The sequence below is a fragment of the Anser cygnoides genome, chromosome 3 (genome assembly GCF_040182565.1).
Source record: "Anser cygnoides isolate HZ-2024a breed goose chromosome 3, Taihu_goose_T2T_genome, whole genome shotgun sequence".
Classification (NCBI taxonomy): domain Eukaryota; kingdom Metazoa; phylum Chordata; class Aves; order Anseriformes; family Anatidae; genus Anser; species Anser cygnoides.
In genome coordinates, this window is record NC_089875.1 from 18,638,442 (window position 1) to 18,653,106 (window position 14,665).

Here is a 14,665-nt window from a genome sequence, read left to right on the forward strand (position 1 = left end):
TTTCTTCCCCTCACTGTTGTCTTTGGCTGTAGAAATTGTACTTTCCACTTTCATAAAAACTGCAGGGGTAATATGACTGCATGTATAGTTTTTGAGTAGACTTCTTGCATTCTGACAAAATGGCTATGTTAACTCATCTCACAGCGGTTCGAGGGCTTGCATGCTTTGCTTGGGTAGTTGTGACTGAAAATGCAATTCTATGTATTTTCTAGTACTGTGCCATGCTGAATGGTTGAAAAGCTGTCATGTTCTTCTTCACAGTAGGCTACACAACTATGTGATAGACAAAATGATGCCTCTACAAAATGTACAAAATTGCTTTGGGGTCTTTAAGGAAAACAGAAACACCATTACATGTTTTACTCTTTCTTAACAACTTATTTTCTCCAAAGTTATAAGTAAAATATCTTAACTGGAAGTTTGTATAGCCAGGCATTGGTGATGTAATACACAAAGCCATATAGCATTCCACATTTTCTTATCAAACTTTAATTAGTATCTCCTGACAGCATTCCCAGCAAAAACAAAGTGTCGTTACCACGAGCTATTGTGTCCTAAGAAAATGTCTTTACATATCTCTCATCTCTCATTCACTCCTTTATCTCTGAGGGTAGTTTCCCAAGGGATCCCTCGCACTAGTACCCTAAACAGCCAAAAGTTTGCCTTTCTGAGATTTAGTGTCTTGCCTTTATATTCTGCCCATCCCGAATCCATCATGACTGAGAATTCTACCAGAGCATGTTCACCAAAGCCCAGGGTATCTCCAGTCTTGATCCCTCTGATAAGTTTTTCAGCATTGGTGAGCAACAGGTCCAGCAGCGTATCTCCTCTGGTTGCTCTTTCTATCACCTCTGCTAGGAAGCTGTCCTCAATGCATTCTAGTAGTCTCCTGGATTGCTTGCAGTTTGCTGTGTTGCTTTTCCAGTAGGTGTCAGGGTGGTTGAAGCCACCTAGTAAGATCAGGGCCTTCAAGCATGATGCTTCCTGTAGCTGAAAAAATAGCTCTTCCTCAATATCCCCTCCTTGATCGGGTGGCCTGTAGAAGACACCAACCATTAAGTTTCCTGTGTTGGTTTGGTCTCTTAATTTTTACATGTAAACTCTCAACCTATGCATTGCTGTTCTTCAAAGACAGCTCCATTCAATCAATCCCCCCCCCCCCCCCCCCCCCCCAGTTTTGTTTGTTTGTTTGTTTTTCATCCCACTAAGTTTCTGTGACAGCAATCATGTCATAGTTTTCTAGCTGGGCAGTGGCTACCAGCTCCTCCTGTTTGGTATTCGTGCTGTGTGCATTGGTATAGAGGTACTTCATTTGGTCTTTTGACTGTCTGACCTTTTTGACAGAACCTTTCTGGAGGGACAATATGGTGATAACCAACAGAAAGACCATTCTATTCATCTGAGAGGCTGACAAACTGGTTAATGAAAGTCTCTAGCAGTGAGGGGAAGCCCTGGCCCAACGCAATAGTAAGAAGATGAAGGGTTGAGGAATCTTTTGAAACTGTAGGTGGTTTGAAGGAGAGGCTTTTGGATATGGATTTAAAGTACTCTGAGAATTCAGTTGAGTATTGTATCAATTTAAATCTTTAGCTTTACAAAAAAAGGTATGACAATGGAATTTCCAACATTTTTAGGATGAGATTCCTGGAACATTCATTCACTAATTTTTTATTTCCAATATTGACCAAATTGATGAATGATTTTCAACTCCACAAGGGTACTTATTAAGGCAATGCACTCTCAATGAATGATGATGATAGATGCTTCCAAAGAGCTGATGTTGGCCTCAATATTACCTACAGCAGAAAACAGGGATCCCACCAGTGGAGTGGCTATGGGGCAATATATCTCAAAACGGTTATGGGGTCAGGTTTTTCTGTGGTACTTGAACTTTACAGGTTTGCCAAGGGATGTGTTTGCCATGCACAGGAAATGGTTAAGGGGTCAGAAAGAGAACCCAGATCACTTTGGCCCTAATCCAGCAGCTCCATTGAGCAGGACACGGGCTTGGCTTGGTTTTAAAAAAGCATAAAACTTCACTTTAAACCTCCTGGAGTTTTCTTTCTTGGGTTGAGGGTTTCCCCAGATGTGTTCACCTTGTAAAAACATGTACGTGGAAAGAGTATAAAAGGGTTAACTGAGTCAACAACGCGCAGCTGTAAAGTTCAGTGCAATAAAGCTGAAAATATTGCCAGTTTCAGAGAGAATTCGGACTAACCACCCCCAGGCCTGCCCTAACAGCACTGGAAATCATTCCACGGCTGTTTGCTGCTGCTTTCTTTCCTGCCTGCCTGACAATTTTACGAGAAAACCCGTTGCTAGCAGCAATAGGGTACTTTGCCCACAACACAGCACTCTTGGGCTGACTAGCTGTCGCACTTTATAGCTAATAACGGAATGAAGATGATTGTATTGTTATTATTGTTGTTATTGTTATTACTGAGTTCCTCACAGCCCTGCACCAGAAGGCCCTGTCACCCAACGGCCGTTGGCAGTCCTGTTTTGGGGAGGAAAGGCCTGGCAGGGGTAGGAAGGAGGGCAGAGGAGAGGTTGTGCAATGCGAATTCCTGTCATTTTGATCAAACTGTTGCAAAATGTGGCTGAAAACTGCATATGCTTCGCTATACGCCGGCAGGCAGAGCAGCTTTGGGGCCTGCGGGACACCGCCCGCAGCCCCTTTAAGGGAGGCCGGGCGCGGGAGCGCCGCCATGGCAACGCCTTGACAGCCGCGACCGGAAGAGATCGGGGGGGGGTCGGAGGTCGCTGCTGGCAGCGCCAAGATGGCGGCGGCCATGGCGGCGCTGGGCGCTGGTGCGGCCGCGGTCCGCGCACCGGCGGCCCTGTGAGCGGGCGGGGGCTGCTCCCGGCGCGGCGCCGCCTCCCCTCAGGTGAGGCCGGGCCCCGGGGGCTCTTTCGGGTGGGTTGCGGTGGCCGAGGGCGGCGGGGCTGCAGCCACGGGGCTCGTTCGGTGGGGCCCGGCCTTACCTGCTGCCCTTCCTCCCCAGGCATGGCCGGAGCGTTGTAGGAGGGCTGCGAGCCGCGGAGATGCCGGGCGGGGACACGCCGCAGGGGAGTGCCTGAGATCGTCTGGGAACACGCTGTGTGAAAAGTGTACGTCACGAAACCTTGGCTTCAGTACCTTTAATTCTGTTATATCTAAAGGGACAGTCGCATGATTGTTGTTATACTCTCATCCTTAGCATCTGTCCTTCTTAAGAAAGCAGAGTCAGTGTAGACTTCTGTAGAAGATTACAGTAAAGTTCTGTGTAGATTTGTTTCATTTTTTTTTTTCCAACCATACTCCTGTGGTTTTCCCTAGTCGCCGTGCCTCTTGTCACTTCTCCCATTGGTGATGCCGTGCGTGCTGCTATCTCGGCTAGATTTACTCTGTAGCAAAACTAAACTTTGACCCAAATGTCCCATGTGCCAGAAGTGCGGGATGAGGATCAGAACAAGGTCTGTAACTTGTGACAGCCAAACTGCTGAGAACTTAACTGGCTGCAGAAAGCTGGGTACCAGAAATAAACGCTAGAGTTAAACTACGTGTGCAGCCTTGCTTTGGTTCTTATGCATATTCACTGCGATACCATTCTTGGATGTAATTATTTTTAAGCCGTACTTAACCTAGTTTATTAAGTGGGGTGTGCTTACATAATGGGTTGCGTATTTTGCTTATTGATTGCTAAGCATCTCCATAGGAGATGTTCCTTCTTTTAAAGACACCGCCTAATCTCTGCTTTTGGACACTTAGACTTTTCAGTAGTATTTACTCTGGCGATGTTTTAGTCTTTATCAAGCACAAGCTTATTTTGCAGTAACATGGAAAAAAAAAAGAATCTATTTGTTTTTCTTTGTTACAAAATGGGGAAACTAGGATTAAAAAGTAGAAAAGTCAAAGTATGTCTTAAAATGAACACCGCTGAAACGTTGGTTGGCTCATCAGATTTTGTAGTGTTTTTTTAACACTCAGAATAGAGAGCTTCAGTGGGGATTTTAGCACTGTTAAGGTTACTTGATTCAACAAATCCGTTCTCTGTTTGCTCAAGTGACGGGCTGTCATGTGTTTCATCTGTTCCTGCAGAGTCTCTGCTTCTCCAGCAGGTACTTCTAATGATGCCTGTCTGTTTCTTCTTTCCATATTTCTTACTCCTGTTCTCCATTGATGGTCTTTTTCAAGGTTGTCCCTTGTTCACTTGTTTCTTCAGGTCATGGTGCTGAGAAAAGGCAGACAAGATTTCTGTGTCCGATATTGAGTTACATAATCTGGTTTAATGTTTTATTAGCTACGGACTGGGAACTAGCTGGCGTGTTTGCATTGTGCGGTGTTTGGTCAGCTCTTAGAGCTAGGAGAGTGGAAAATGGAACCTTTAGAGAGTTGACTTTTTGAAACAGATCCTTTCTGAGTGTGTGGAAAGGCTTGCACTTTGGTTTATGTAACTTTTTGTTGACTTAGACAAAAAGTTGGTGACTCCTGAAAGACAGCTGTGCTTTATAAAGGCCCTTGTTGCTATTGCAGGATAGGATGAGATGGTAGAGAACAATGTTAGCAGACTTTATTAAACCTAGACAAAATATTTCTTTTTTTTTTAGGGCTTTTTCTCATATGTTTGCTTATGAAGGGAGGCTTTACTGGTCAATACAAAAATAATTGCTCGACTTGGTTAATACACTGTCCTTTCATAAGTCTGAGAAAATGAATTTGCGTTTAATCTGACAATGGGCTTATTCTTTTCTGGGGATTCCCTGAAACAAAACTGTTTTTTCATCTTGCTGCTTTGAAACAGTCTTTTCCAAGACTTTCTCTGTAATACTAAAACTTCTGTGACTTGCAAGTTTTTTGATCATCCTTTGGTATAAGCCTGCCATTTATGTCCTTGTGGGTATCAAGGTACAAGAAACGAAACAAGAAGTAAAACCAAGCACATAATTTCTCTTGCTGAGCTGAAGAGAAACAATAACAGGTAGTGCTGGTTCTGACAAGCCCACATCATCACGATTTTAAAATAGGAATCGAGTTTGATTTCATGAAACCTTGTTAGTTGTCTCAGGCGAAGATTTAGCCAACTGTTCATGGTAACTGGATTTTATTGTGGTCGTACATGGAATGAACATGCAGACCTGGGGTTATTGTGTGGTATTTTTTTCTCTTACTTTTTGCTTGTTCGGTATGATAATGATTCATCCCAGATACAATGTTAATTGGGAAGTTAAAGAAAATGTGCCTTGTGACCTTTCAAGTCCATTAGGAAGACCTTCTCTGGTGTTTGAAGGTGAAAATATTACTGTCCTGCACGTGAGAACTTGCGTGAACCACTTATAGGCCACTAAAGCGGTTTTAACAGTGGTAAAAGCACTGAGAAGCCTTTTTTTTTCAGCTTAGTCAGCTCTTGGAGAGACAGAAGTGGTAAACGGTAGATTCTAAACTGTTTTCTTCCTCAAATAACATTCGTTATGTCTGAGTAATTAATTCCACATCACTCGGTAATTTTGTTCTTAGGTTGCATTGCGTTTACTCTTACCTAGCGTTACTATGGATTTTAACATTGATTTCCCCAATCTCCGCACAAGCAACAGTCTGCATTTGTTCAGATCGAGTATTAGCACTGTGTTTGAATTCAGAAGATAATCATATATCTTGCAAATTACCCAATGGTTGTTTCATCTTGAAACATTTAGAAATTCATTTTAGTTCCTCCTAATTATAACGTTAGGCAGCAGTCTAAACTTAGGACAGCACTTTGGCAGTGATATGCTTGTTTTTCTAAACTAAGCATATTTTCTGTGGTTAAATTTTCCTTTCATTTAAGTACAGATTTTAATCAGCGTAGGCCAAATTTTTCCAACCATGCTTAAAATTAGCTTGAGCCATGTTTTAAAAGATGTTCTCCTAATGTGATTTAACTTATTGAGAAAAATGTATGCATAAATAAATAAATGTTTGCAAGCTGTTTAATGCTTTTGAAGTGTTTTTACAACTTATTTCCATCAAAAATTTATAGATTGCCTCAAATAGTCTTGATACTAGTCTTTTTGTAATACCACTTCATGCGGTGCTTCTGAAATTTGAAAGGTAGCTGTTCAGAAAGAAACTGTAAATTCTGCTCAGCAAGAAGCCAGGTTACATCAGAACAAAGTAAAATGCTGTTCTTCCAGACTTCTGTGCAAGCATTGTTTTGGAGATTACTGAAGTTTTCATTGGTCGTCTTGTACCTCCTTCGGCAGGGTGTGAGTACTGCTTTCTGTTAGTAAGCTGAAGTTGTAAATTTCACTAAATGATTTTTCTCATAACCAGGACTGTTACCCAGAATTCATATTGTATAGTTGAAAATTTCTTGAGCATTCAGCTCAGTGAAGAGCAGGTGTGTGTTTTGTGCTCGTTAGTAAGAAAATAACTTTTAACTCTCCTGTTAAACCAGGAGATAGTAACGAGCATGTGCAGATCTATGAAAAGTAACTTTTCAAAGTGAGCCAGACTGAAAACTGGCTTTCTGCATGCCATCTATAGTCAGAACTTGGAACTTGTTCCTAGCTCTGCCACATAATTTTTTTAGGTAGTATACCAGCCAGAGTTTGGGGCCGTGTGCTCTAGGGGAAGTCATCACAAGGTTCTTTAACAAAGCCAGGGAAACCAACGTAAGATTTCTCAAAGAGCAAAACAAATAGAAGAAAAATTTACCTATTGGATCTCTACTGGGATTAAGCCACTTTTTTTAAATTCTGTGCTAGTGGAAAGCCTTTTTCCCTTGAGTGCGGAATTTCAGGAAGTGTGAGGTAACACGTTGATGCCAAGGTTATCAAGTGATTGTGTAGAGTCTGGTAAGACTGGTGAATAATTTCGCATTAGTGCCCTGCATAGACAGTACCTTTCTTCCGGTCTTCCCTCTTCAGTGTGATAAGACCAGTAAATCTGTCAATTTGACTAGTAATTTCCCTTAAATAGAAAACAGTTTTAGGGGTATTTCTTTCAGGGTCTCTTGCCAAGGTCAGTAGGTTTGTCCTTACAACAAGTAAAAATGGTATATTGACAGTAAACTGCTTATTCATTGACAGATAGTGGAAACAATGTTCTGGGAACCGATGTGTGTTTCACGTGTGGATAGGGGGTGTTTGATATGGTTTAATCTCTCTTAAATAATTGCAGACTGTCTGGGAAGATGGAATGTAATGTTCTGGGTATGTTTGATCTTTCTGTAGTTTGGGATAGACTGTTTCAAAAAGAGGATCAGTCTTGCTGCTTTTTGTGCTGTCTCCAGGAGAGGGATAGGTTTTGCACTGTAGTTTCCTTAGAAAAATATTTGTGTGTCAGTCTGATTTACAGGAAATGTTTTGCAGACTCATCTATTTCTAACCATTGAAAGTAACAGTGTCTCTCAAAATTATGCCGTTGCTCAGAGAAGTGTGTTCTTTTATTAGGAACATCAGGTTTAAATTTTCTTACTTGAATACCAAGTTCTAAATAAAACTTTGACAGTTACCACTATTCCCAGCGCTTGCATTGGTCTACTGTTCATTACAAAATGGATGCTTCTTTTTATCATAAGTGGCTGTATCCCTGAGGTTGCAATTTCCAAATTTTACTTAAAGTAATCATTTGTGTATAAACTTTCTTCACTGAAAAGTTTTTCTGCTTATATAGTACTAAAGGTAGGCATTGTACTTACTGCGTCTCAGTCTTGCTCTGAAGGAAGAGTCTTGGTCTATTTCTTAAATGTTGAGAATCAATGGATTTTGCACCTCTTTCTGTCGGATATAACGTTAGAAGTTGAACAGTATTGGCTCCAGTAAGCAATAAAAATGTCCCAATTAAGACAATGCTTTAAATAACATCTCACTTAGATTTTGACCTTGAAAGAACTTTATCATCTGCCACCTTAATAATTCTTAAGTGACAAATGCCTGCAAAAATGTCAAAGGTTAAACAGCTGTATTTTTGTGTGTCTTGTAGCTGGTTGAGGGACCTCAGGAGGTGACTGTTCTGTAAAATCAAGACAAAGTTTGATACATAAATACATGTATTTGTGTGGAAGTTAAATGTTTACAGAAGCAAATGTGACTTGAATGCTCACGACAGGGATATTACTAAAATTATTGTTGATAACACAAATTCGTATCTTTTGTCTAAAGGAAAAATAGGTAAAATTGTTTTCTTTAAAATAGTTGCAGTAGGCTAATCTACTGAAGAACAATATAATGTGATACTTTACTGCACAAGAGTGCTGTGTATGTTTGAAAATATGCTAATAGCAGTTATTTTGAATTAATGAGAGAACTTTATGAGATGTTTAGAGGACTTCATAAGTTTTCATTGTGTCAGTTACATGTTAGTATGGTTTTCTTAGGGTCTGCCTTCTTTCTTTGCCTTTGCAGCTTTGCAGACCATTGCCCTTGTGCAACAACATTATGCCCCTGAAGTGGCTTTAGCAAGTACTTTTTTTTATGAAAGCTTCAAATTATTCAGTTGTGTACTGAATTATATACTTGTTGCCTGTGGCTTCAGATATCTTCAGATCCTTGTCCTTTTCACACATACACAGTGTTAAATAGAAGTGGTAATTTGTGCTTTTTCTTTTTCTTGTGTTAGCTTTGTGTAAGGCATTCGTAAAAGTCTGTTAAGCAAACTGGCATTGCAGGTCTTGTCCATAGCTTTGTTATGAGCACTAAGGCATGCAGAATTAATGCTGCTTTCAGAACAAAAGGCATCATCTTTGTGAGAAGAATGCTAAAATGAGTTGGTCTGTTAGAAAGAAAGATTACATTTCCTGTGGTCGTCTTCTCTCGCTGTGACTTGAAAACAGAACTAGCTGAAGAGGACATATTTAGGACAGGCTTTTGCTGAAGTTTAGAAACATGTCAATTATTGATAAATTTAAAATAATCAAACCTTAAAATCTAGGGGAAGTTTCTGGCAGCTTTGGATTTCAGTGCAAGGTATTTTCTATGTACAGCATTAAGAGATGATAATGTATACTGCTAGGAGATACCCAAAATGGGAAATAGTTGCAAAATGTCATTGTACATCAAGTTGCATAAGCTGCAGAATACTTTATAATGAAAGTTTTCAGCAGCACTTAAAATGGTCTGTTCTCTCACAGTAGTATTCTAATGAATCTTTCATAGCATGATAGGAAAGACATTATCAGCAGGTATTTCTTCATCACTTGAAGACTGTTGTTACTGCTGTAGCTCTCCAGTCGTTTAGTTAAGCGTTTACAGCCTTTAAGGGGTGTAGGTACAGGCTTTAAACTAACTGCCTTTGCCCTCAATAGTCTGTAAAGATATCATTTCCAGGGATTTTTGCAGGTGGGAACATAGTTCTTCCGCATGCAACTGTTGCAAGTCTCCCAGCTCTTAAGAAGTTGGGATCTGGAGTTACCGCAGAGGAGTGGCTTAACCACAGGAGTTGCATCTCCTTTTGTCAGATCGTAGTGTCTGTCCTTCTCTTGAGAAAGGTTGCGGTGTGCCTTGCTGCTAATAACGTTTTGAGTGGTTTTAGTGTTTAGAGTGAAATTATAAAGCACTTCTTTTTCTGATTAGGAAAATATTTGATACAGAACTATCAGCCTCTTGTTTCTTAACTAGGTGATTGTTTTATTCTTATTATCTCTCCTCTAAGTTGAACTTCACTGAGAGCTCTCAGATTTCCACCAGGCATGTTTTGAAGACCTAGAACATAAAAGTGAAGTTCATGTGGGAATGCAGTCTGGAGAAAAGCAAAGTTGTGGGCAAGCATTTTTCCTTTTTCCAAATGTAGAGGTAAAGCAACATTAATAATACTTCTACAAAAACGTTACTAGGCTGATTTAAAGCAAAACTCTAAAACTGTTATATCCCACATGGCATGAAACATTCCTGCTTTTTTTCCCCCCGCTGTATTAACTTCTTACACAGAAAGGAAATGAATTTTAGAAAGAATGTTATGCTTAAGCCGTTTGTGACATTTTCTGTTAAGGAAATACCAGCTGTCAAGAAAGATGCAGCCAATGTTGAATTATATTAAAAACATTGTAAAGGAACTATTTGTCAATGAAAAGTGGATTAATTAAAACACTTTTAACTATTTTTGCTCTGGAATAGGGTTAGGGAAATTCCATATATGCCTGTTCTAAACTCAGCCATTACGAAAAGCCACAAAATTATTTTTTTTGAAAGGAAGTTCACTTAGCTAAATTATTCCCTAATTTAGAATAAATAAGAAAAATAATAACTAAAATGTGATGAGTTGGATTTTTTTTTTTAAAAAAAAAAGCAGGGGGCTTGGAGTCAATATGTTTTATCTTCAGATTTTGAAAGCTAGCTTTCATTGATTTTTTTTTTTTCTTGGTGGACAGAATTTATATCAAAAAGGAAATAGGTTATATTTTAGGGTTATCATATTAAGGTTTTTATTTAAAGCCTTTTTCTTTTATGAGCAATTAATGTCACTAGGAGGTATTATTTTGCTTCTCTAGAGGGAAATAGTGAAATGTACATTTAAAAAAAAAAAAAAGTAACACGAATCAGGCATGTGAAACACTATTATGATAAGTTTTACTCTTTAATCCAGTATAGTCTGCTGGATATTCACTACGGTGAATACACAGACTTACTGTACTGTTTTGAAACATAAGTGGTAATTAAACCAAAAGCTTTGTCCTTTTTTCCATTAATCTGTTGATAACAGATTTACCCTTTCAAAGGTAGTAAATGCAGAAAGTTATTCCTGTTACATCTCTGCTTTTATTTATGTACAGAATTTGAAGGAGATGCTTAAACATTATAGTTATGTGACTTACTTAAATATCGAATTTTGATTTTAGAAAAGTATAAACATTGCATGTGGGAATGGTACGTCTTCCTCTGCTTAGGATGTCCTACCTTTTAATTATAATTATTTTCTGGAAATTCATGAATATCAAAAAGCTTTCTTTTGTCCCTTGAATATACTAAAATTACATTTCTCAAGTTGCATGATTTCTATGAGAGGTAAGCAGTTGTTCCCCAAAATTCTCTTCACATTAGTCTGCATTACAGTATCAACAAAAACATAGGTACAAATGATATATTGAATACGTCTTATTCATGTCACCCACATCTCCACATACAAATTGACCGTCCGCAATTCCATTAACATACTAGCTTTTTTTCCCTTAAGAAAATTACTGTTTAGGATGGATTGTATATTAGGAATGCCTTACGGATCTAAGGAATATGGTCTGTAGAACCCATTTTACTAGTTGCACATTTGATGTATACTGAACTGAATAAAGGATTGATGATTAGCTGAAAGTGTCCTTAGTTAAATGCCACTCTGAAGATTTGGATTGTGCATTTTACTTGATAAGCACTTGACACCCAACATTGTTATTAAGAATAGCTAATTGTAGTCCATTGTAATCCTTGTATTCAATGCTAAGGTTTCAGATTGGACACCCGTAAAACAAGGAATGTGAAGCTTCCACAGCTGTAGTTCTGTATTCCTCCCAAGCTATCTGTCGTTGCTTCCACCCTCGGTAGGCCTCCTTTTTCTGCTTGAATTTGGCCAGGAGATCCTCATTCATCCATGCAGGCCTCCTGGTGTTTTTGCCTGACTTCCTCTTTGCCAGGAGGAGGTAATCCTTGAATATTAACCAGCTTTCTTGGGCCCTCTTTCCTCCAGGGTTTTGTTGCATGATATTCTACCAAGCAGCTCCCTGGAGAGGTCAAGGTCTGCTTTCCCCAAGTCCAGGGTAGTGAGCTTGCTGTGCTCCCTCCTTGCTGCCCTCTGGATCCCAAACTGTGCCATGTCATGGTCACTGCAGCCACGGCAGCCCTTGAGCTTCACGTTCCCCACCAGCCTCTCCTTATTGGTGAGAATGAGGTCCAGCACAGCAGCTGTCCTCGTTGATTCCTCTATCACTTGGAGAAGGAAGGTATCATCAGTGCATTTCAGGAACCTCCTGGATTGCCTATGCCCTGCTGTGTCGTCCCTCCAACAGATACTGGCGTGGTTGAAGTCCCCCATGAGGACCAGGGCTCGTGAATGTGAGGCTGCTCCTATCTATCTATAGAGGGCTTCATCTGCCTGGTCTTCCTGGTCAGGTGGCCTGTAGCAGACTCCCACCACAATGTCACCTGTAATCCCGACCCACAAACTGACTTGGTCAGCTCCTCATCCATGCCCAGGCAGAACTCCAAGCACTCCAGCTGCTCTTTGACATAGAGGTGATCCCCCCCTCCTTGTTTCCCCTGCCGGGCCTTCCTGAAGAACCTGTATCCTTCCATCCCAATGCTCCAGTTATTGGAGCCATTCCACCATGTCTCTGTAATGCCAGTAAGACAAAAATCTCTTAATTTTGCAGCTATCAAGGAGGTATTTTCAGGAACATTGGCATAATTCAGAATTTCCTAAAAGTTAACAATTCTGCTTTGAGTAGTACAGGCACCAAAGGAATTATTCTAGTGATCAAGGGCTGAAAACTCTCCTGGTGTTGTGCCACTTTGTGCGGGTGTTATACAAGCTTTATTGAGTTCAGATAACCTATAGGTGCTTCTTAAGGGAAGGTGATTCTCATGAAAATAAAAGGTACCTTACCTATTCCTTTAAAGCTCACAACAGTTTTGGAGGAGTTAGATGCTTAGCTTAAAATAAATTGTAGAGTAAGGGGTGTTGTTTAGGAACAAGGTACCTTTCCTATTTGAAGTCTTAGGATGGTATGAATTGGGAACCAAAGTGGTGGTTTTAAACCTGTTGTTGTTAGAGCATTTTAAAAGTGGTTTGTAACTGGGCTGCCAGAGAAAAATAATTTCCCTTCCTGAGGGAGGAAGGAAAAAGAAGCATTTGCTGTGTTTTGCTTTGGTTGTTTCTCTTGTTTATGTAATGGTGTTGCACTATAAGAAGGGACAAAAGCAATTCTTATACACAAAAAAACATGGTTGTTAAACCACCAAAAAAAAGATGTTTCAGGAGTATGCACAGTATCAAAAACATTTTTTCTCATTCTTGATTTTGCTTTTGTGTTTATAGTTTTAAAACTATATAAACGTGCCTTTCTGTTAGTTAAGGAAATCTACCTGGCATTTTTGTAATGAAAATGCTTTTAAACAAACATTTCACAATTTCACTAAATTTTCAGAATTTCTTGACGCAGTTTTGTTGCTAAGTGAAAGATTTCTTCTTTAACAAAAAATATTTGCCCCACCTATTTTCATTTGCTAGTGGCGGGAACAGTAATATTAAAAGCTGTTTAAAATACATGAAGTGATTCCTGCAGTCAAACCACTTTTTTTTTTTTTTTTTAAAATTCTAGAACAGTGAAAAGTAATTAGAATTATTCAACATAAGCAGTGATTTTGGAGGCTGAAATCACTAAGTATCCTGCAGGGTGCAGACTTAGACAATTTACGAATCAATAAGCTTGGCTTCTTCAAGCAAAAATTGGGACTTCTTAGATAATGGACAGTAAATGTTGGCAATAAAGGTCATTTCTTAAGGTAATGTAGAATACATCGTACTGAACTGTGGAACAAAGGAATATAAATACTTTAAAAAATTTTTTTGAATCAACTTCTTTTCAAAGTGTCTTGACCTTTATTGAGTCCCCCTAGCTGACATTTTAAAAAGATTTTTAGTACTAGTTTCTTTCATTATAAAGGGTTTATTTGTATATTTGCTCCCACATATTTCATTGTCATCTTCTTTGCCATTTGATTTTTTTCAGCTACAATGGCATCTACATTTCATATCAGCATGACTGTTGTGACAGAGTAGTGATGTAGTTCTATTTTGTATAGAATTCCAGAACACATTTCTGTAAGTACACTTGTTACCCTGGTAAGCAAAAGAAAAATAAAGCAAACGTGAATTAAAAGGAATGAAGTAATAAGCACCTACAGTAGGTAAGCACCTACAAAAATATTTGAAAGGTAGGTTAAGTATATTGAATTTAGGATTAAATTACATAATAGTCATAATACATCCACATCTTTCTTTTTAGTTTTGAAATTATTATCTGCATTTTCTCTTTAAAGGTAATAAATATGTTTAGTAAGACTTAATGCAAGTGAATCATAGTATATATATTGTTATTGAAAAAAAAAAAAAAAAGAATGATGGTTGTGTTAGTCCCATATTTTTGAGGGGAGAAAAACTGTAATCTGTTCTCTGGAAGTTGCTGAGACGTTTCATTGTCTAGGGTAATAACGAATGGTGGGAGGATAAATTATACTTTAAATAACACAGGCGACAGGAGTACATTTTTTCTCTTTTGCTGTTGTTAGATTGGGATTGTCCAGTTGGCTTCTTTTTTACCCATTCTTTACATCCTTTGACATGTTAGTAGCATGGGCTGGTTTTGATGAGTAGTCATTGCAGGCTTTATTTTTTTACGTGACTCTTCACACTGGTTCTGCTAGCTAAGATGGTAGCTTCCAGCTCTTTGTTAAAGTCTGTGCCATCAGTGGCTGTTAATATGTTTGTGTCCTTTCTTTCCTCGGTTTCTAGTCTGCTGTTGCTGCATCAGGATGGGATCTTCTTCCCACAGCTCAAGGATGATTAAATCTTAGTAGTTGTCACCTTAGACTTCTGGCTAACTCAACAAGATCTTTCTGGCTTGGAGAGGTAGCTTCTCAAGAGCATCCTTTGCTCCATTATGGCTGTCTGAACTGATCCCAGAAATAAGATCTAATTTTCTCCTTACTACTTTCCTCT

General features: G+C 39.2%; 1 protein-coding gene across 2 annotated transcripts in view; it reads left to right on the plus strand.

Moving 5' to 3' along the window:
- The first annotated feature begins 2,732 nt into the window (after positions 1-2,732).
- The window catches only part of LCLAT1 (lysocardiolipin acyltransferase 1), a 98,282-nt gene continuing 86,349 nt past the window's right edge, over positions 2,733-14,665 (plus strand). The window contains exons 1-2 of one of the 2 annotated variants that reach the window (XM_048078411.2): positions 2,733-2,888; positions 3,006-3,111. The gene's annotated coding sequence lies outside the window, so the exon portion shown is untranslated. The remainder of the gene's footprint in view (positions 2,889-3,005; positions 3,112-14,665) is intronic. The other variant, XM_048078409.2, reaches the window with a different exon arrangement.